The 6,615-nt window shown below is 35.0% G+C and overlaps 2 long non-coding RNA genes across 2 annotated transcripts; one reads left to right on the forward strand and one right to left on the reverse strand.

The window, feature by feature from the left end:
- On the reverse strand, window positions 3,961–5,470 carry LOC110264401. Its single transcript, XR_002350539.1, has 2 exons — window positions 5,404–5,470; window positions 3,961–4,068 (listed from the first exon to the last, which is right to left on the reverse strand). It is a non-coding gene; the product is annotated as an uncharacterized LOC110264401 (long non-coding RNA).
- On the forward strand, window positions 4,128–5,322 carry LOC110264400. Its single transcript, XR_002350538.1, has 2 exons — window positions 4,128–4,567; window positions 4,999–5,322. It is a non-coding gene; the product is annotated as an uncharacterized LOC110264400 (long non-coding RNA).

The following is a 6,615-nucleotide window of genomic DNA, read 5'->3' on the forward strand; positions in this document are numbered from 1 at the left end:
AGACAGAGAAATTAGAGATTTTGTTAGGCTTAAGACTTGGTTAAGTTAGGAATCCTTAGAAAACCACATTGACTTATGGCTTCTACTTTAGTCTTTAAGTTTTATAATCTGAGTGTCGGCGCTCTAGGATTTCCTCTGGCATTTCTAGGACCTTATATCTTATATATGCAGGCACCTTTACCATACTGAGAACCCCCGGTTCTCATCCCATACGATATTTGTGTTTTTCAGATGTAGGTCGAGAGGCACCTCGGTTGTCTTCTGGAGCTTCTGCAGCGAAGTGGAGTCATTTTGGGGTTTTACTTTTGGGTCTTTTGCTATATGTGTATAGACTCTCCTCATATATATACTTATATAATTTTGCATCTCTTAGAGGTTTATGGAGAACCAAGATTGATTATATATGTATTTTGGGTTATGGGTTAAGTATATATATGTATGTAAATATTCTCCGGCCAGCTTTAACTTTGCAGGCTGAGTCAAGAGCTTGTTATTTTGTATTCTTGACCCTCTATTCTTACTTTTTATATATATGTTTGTGAACTCTAATTTTCTTCGTACTCAAGTAATCTCTTTCCTGAGCGTTGCGCTTTTGATTTTGAGATTCTGTTTTTACCCATTCTTCAAGGCTCCTAGTATACTACATTCTTTCGACTATTATATATATATATTTATATCCTATCTTAGAGGTCGTAGCGTCTCGCCACCTCTGTTTTACATCCTAGGTATAAAGATCCGTGTGGTAGGGTGTTACAGACACTCCTTTCAACAAGCAAGCTTGTTCTGAATTTTTTCAATAACTTTTTGAGAAGACCTTTCATGCCTAATATTAACCCTTAGGTACCTTTCCAAGTCCTGAAAAAATGAATACTAGAGACTCCCAAGAGCATCTCCCTTCTTTTCACAAAAATATTCTTTGAACATTGAGCCCTAGACTTACTAAGATTCACCTGCAGACCTGATGCTTTGGAGAATAAGTCCATGCACTTCATATCCTTCTCTACCTGAGCTTTCGTAGCTCTACAGAACAGCAATAGTAAACATCAAATGGGATATTTTGGGACCATGTCTGGAGACTGACACCGGTACGAGCCTTGAGAAACCCGATGGGAAATAAAACAAGCAAGACAATCCATACAAAACACAAAGAGATAAGGGTACATGAGATCCCCTTATCTCAAATCCCTCTGGGGGTTAAAGTTCTGGAGTTCATCACCATTCCACAAAATAGACAAAGAAGATGATGTCACACAAGCCATAATACAAACGAAATCAAAGAAGTTTCAAGAAATCTACAGTCTACCCTATCATACGCCTTCTCCAAATCAATCTTAAAGGCCATAGTCCCTTTCATGGACTTAGTGATCTTCATAAAACTTATAATTTCCTATGCAATGATGATGTTCTTCATAGTACCTCTTCCCGGAATAAAACCACCTTAAAGTGGGCCAATGATCTCCAAAAAAAAAAAGGGATCTAACCCTGTTCACCAGTACATTCGTAATGATTTTGTAAAGAACATTACATAAACTGATGGGGAGAAAATCTCTTAAAGAAGTAGGAACTTCAACTTTAGGAATCAAAACAATATATGTCTCAAAAATTGCAGCATTTAGAATCTCTCCCTCAAAAGCTCTCTTGACTAAACCCCACACATCATAGCTCAAAGAGTTCCAAAACTCCTTATAAAACAGGGCCTGAAAACCATCTGGTTCCGGAACTTTGAAAGAATTCATAGTCATTACAGCTCTTTTCACTTCTTCCAACACCATCGATTCAACCAACCTTTGACAGTTCTCGTTACTAAGGGAAGGACTGGGGAATTCTCTCATAGCATTTAGATTAATATTCTCTCTTATCGAAAAGAGCTTTTGGAAGAAGAATTTTGTTTCTTTCTCTAGCTCCTGTGACTCAGTAGCCTAAGTTTCATCTTCCAGAAACAGTCCATGAATCTTATTTCACTTTCGCCTGATGATCGTTTGCAAGTGAAAAAACTTAGTGCTCCTGTCACCACACCAAACCCATTACTCTCTCAATTTCTGATACCACATAAGCTCTTCTTGGAGAAGGATTGTATTTAACTCATCATGAATACCTTGTTCTTTCACCCTTAACCCCAGATCCTCCATACTCTAAAGAGAAATCTGAACATCATTCAATTGCCTCTCCAACTCCTTTTTTTTAACGAACACATTACCAAAGATTTTCTTATTGAAAAGAAGAGCATCATTCTACACCTCGATCAAACTTCTAACAACATCAAGGACCCCTTTATTCCAAGATGCATGAACAACATTGCTAAAAAGTGGATGAGTCATCTAGGTAGCTTAGAATCTAAATGGTCTCAAACACTTCTTGGCTTTCATAGTCGGTGTACATCTGACGAGTAAAGGATAGTGATCAGAATGAACACGCGCCAAAACCTCATTACAAGCCTCAGGAAACAACAATCGTCACTCCTGATTAACAACAGCTCTATCCAGTTTTTTTGCAACCTGCAAATCTCCTCTAAGCTTCCTGTACTAACTAAAACTTCCTCCAATAGCCCCCATATCAAACAAATGGTAGTTTGCCAGAGTTTCCGCAAAAATCTCTGCCCTAGCCTAACTGAAAGCACCCCTCTAAATAAAATCGACAATTCTGACGTCGATAATATGAGGTTAAGTTTTTCCCATATTAAGTAAAAGCGATGCGTCTGTCGTCGATAATATTAAATAAAATTGACAAACTAACTGTCGATTTTGGATTTATTAAAATGGATAAGCATACCATCGATTTTGGACTTACTAAAATGGACAAAGAAACCGTCGATTTTTAAGTTATTAAAATGGACAAGTAAACCGTCGATAAAATTATAAAAAGATTGACAAGTTCTCAGTCTATTTTTTATTTTCTTTTGTCTATTTTGAATTTAAAAATTGACATTGCTACCGTCGATTTTAATAGCTACAGTTTTTTTTATTATTTGAAAAATAATAGTCAATTAAATATTAAATAATGAGACAAATAAACTTTTAAATACAAAAATAAAATTTATAATAAATATTAAATAATGAGTTTACATACTTATCAAAACAATAATAAATAATCCTCTAACTTAAAAATTTAAAACAAGATAAATAACTAAACTCCACTAATAATACAAAATATTCAAAACAAAGTAAATAATCCTACTCTTACTCATCTAAATAGTCCTCATCTGAGTCATCGAGATCGTCAGAATTATCCTCCATATGAGCGCCCTGTGAGTGTCCTGGGGGCTGCAAGATAGGTGGGAGTTTTCTTCCTGGGGCTGCACTTTTCTGGGAGCTTGGAAAAGTAAAAGGAGGAGGTGGAGGGACATGTGATCCAGAACTACTAGGACCCATGGCCCTCACATACTCAGTCAAGCTGCTAAGTTGATGACTAAAATGATCCATCTGTGAGTTACTGGTGTTGAGATCCTCACGCAAGGATTCAACCGTCTGTTGCCACTCTCTTTTCTCCCTTTGATAGCGGTCTTCAAGCTCTCTATATTTAGCGGCATGTTGTTCAACTTCCCTATTGAGTATTATGATTTGTTCTCTAAGATCCAAAACATCAGTACTGGTGGTCGTGGTTGGCCCATCAACTCGGGGTCGCACCATGGAAGAGTTCCTTACCTCACCCATGCCATATACCCTACCTCTTCATTTTCCACCCACTGTCTCAATCCATATGCTTTCCTCAGAGACAGGCAGTAGATCAGTTACACTAGCCTCTATAGTAGTCTGTCGCTCTTGCTCAGCCTGAAACATGCGCTCTTGAAATGTCTCCTACAATGATTGGTAAACTAGTTTAAGTATCAATAATAATGCAAAAGTTAAGAAGATATGTGACAAAAATAAGTCCAAAATTATAATGAAGGAAAGTATTAAGTCATTTCTTTTTGCACATTCTAAGTTACACAAAAAGCAATTACAATGAAAATATGTAAGTTACCTTTGCCATTCGGGAGTGTTCATCAACCCATTGAGTCCTATCCTCTTTGCGAGTATGGGTGTGCTCAAAAAACTCATCCATATGCGATGGTCTTCCAAGCGATTGATTCTACATAATATAAGTAATAATCAAAAGAAAGTAGTTGATATTATTATCAAGGTTTAGAAAAAACTCAATTTTTGCATTATTACTAGTCAAATAAGGTTCTTGCATAATTAGGCAGATTAGAACAATCAGCAAAAAGGAAACAATCAAGGGATCTGTATGCATTTGTGTTCATAATAACCAAGATAAATACTATGTATACATATAACACAATGATTACCTGACTATGTTTCCATTTCATGTCACCTAACACAATCTCCACCAAAAATAATATTCAAATCACAAATGTCAATGACGTTTCAGTTTACCCTCGGTAACAGAAACCGTAAGATGCTGCATATGACATGAAGCTTTCTCCATGAGTGTTGATTGGCTCCTAATGTGACAGCAAAGTAAAGATAAACACTACAAAGGAGAACTAGTAGAACAAGAGCTGACAAGAGTGATCCCGTGCCTCTCCATGAGTGTTGACCAACTTCCCAACTCATTCTTAATTAAGAAGGTACCATTTATTATACACAGCAGGTTCATTGCTTTTAAACTAGTCAATTTGATTCTAGATTCCTCGTTAATAGATTTTATTTTGGCATGAATATCTCCGGAACTACACAAAACAGTGAGACCAGGTAGGCCCATTCATACATATAATATTATTTATAATCTTTAATTGTTAGCATCTCATCCATCATAAGAGTTGTAGATTTCATTATTTCTATCTTTCAAAATCTATCAAAAAATTAAATAGAACAAGAATGTGTCTCTCCAATAAAAATCCTACTTTAGCTAGTTGTTCAAGCTAGGACAAGCATACTAAGGAACAATGAGAAAAACAGTGCATCAAACCAGATTACATATTTTTTGTAAGAAGTATTCATAAACATCAACAAACTAGATTCTAAATCATTTCAATCTCATATTTAATTCTAAATGCAGGTGCTAACAATTTGAGTTGATAAACAACTTACCAAGTGTAACCTCGCTTCTGGAAAGGTGGTGCCTCCTGCAGTGTGAAGAGAGGTACCTCGAGTTGATTTTCTAGCAACTGTATTTCTCGCCTGTAATTGCCTATAGGCATCAGTGTCCCAACGTCTCATCAATTCACCAAGAACTTCTGGTGGGATCCAATATGGACGGGCTCCTTTTTTGCGAATGGCATGGAGCATACCTCGTAGACGCTTGGTTGCCCTAAACCTCCAAACTTGATAGATGTCATCCTCTTCCGTATCAAGAATGTCAAAGTATTTCTATTTTAAAAAAAGAAATAACATATTGCTATTATATAACATACTATAATATATAAGATTGTAAAATACGTAAAATAAGATAAATAAAATTTACCCTCCATTCTGTCCACCATATTTTTCGAGTATCATCATCTGCCTCATCAAAACTCAGCTAAGACTGGTTGTAATTTTCCTTAAAAACCTGAGAAATACGCTTCAAGCTAGGCTTAGGTGGGTGCCAACTACATCAATAATTTCAAGGTATATCTGTTCAGTGTGATAGGCAATTTTCATAATCATAGGAATAGTGTAATTGAAAAAGAAAAATAAAAAACAGCTTTTAAATTTGGAAGAAGACTCTTGAATTTCTAATTAAAAAGAGTGAGGTCCCGGCAAGTTCTCACAATAAAATCTCATAATATATAGAAAGGGACATTAGTTGATATCATCAATATCTATATATCTGACCTACCACCAATATTAATTTAAACTAAAAGAGGCCAGGAGATCAGAGGGATTATTGTGTATATTCCTTGGCCAATGGTTAGCAGAAGTTTATATCAGTTAGCCTAGATTCTAACTAGTTATAAAGACATATTATTTTATAAAACTGAGACATGCTATTCATAAAATTTGGGGTAGAACAAGAGGGAATTGTGTTTCTGGTGATTGGAAAATTTGGGGGAATTGGGTTGTGAACTTTGGACGCGGGTATTTGTGATTTTAGTGATAAAAATTGACGACAAATTTGTCGATTTTAATTTAAAAAAAAGCAATACTCTAACCGTCTATTTTATACCTTAAATCTACACCGTCTGCTTAATTTTAGACTCTGATCTAGATCGTTTATATTTATCGACGGTAAGTGTTGTCGATATTTTAAATAACAAAATCGACGCCATGTTTGTTGATTTTAAAATAAAAGTATTTTCCACTCCTCGTTCGTCAACAGTGTGACGATAATAGTGTGAAGGTTAATTCATTATAAAAATATCGACGGCCTGGCTGTCGATTTTAATAATTTATTTGTAATTACATTTTTTTGACAATATCGACAGCAAGCTGTCGAAAAATATTGACGGCAGAAATAGCCGTCGATTTTTGGCGTCGAAAAAAAGGCTTTTTCTTGTAGTGACCTAATAATAACTCTAATATTAATTGATTTTTACTATTTTTATTTTACATTGAAATTATATATTATAAAATATTTATGTTGCTTTTTCAAATTCAATAATTATTCACATGTTTGTATTATAATTCCAGTAAAATATTATTAGAAAATTTTAATTATTCATTTGTTAATACTTTTAATTATCGAAAATAACTT

This window comes from Arachis ipaensis, chromosome B07 (genome assembly GCF_000816755.2).
Source record: "Arachis ipaensis cultivar K30076 chromosome B07, Araip1.1, whole genome shotgun sequence".
In the NCBI taxonomy this organism is placed as follows: Eukaryota; Viridiplantae; Streptophyta; class Magnoliopsida; order Fabales; family Fabaceae; genus Arachis; species Arachis ipaensis.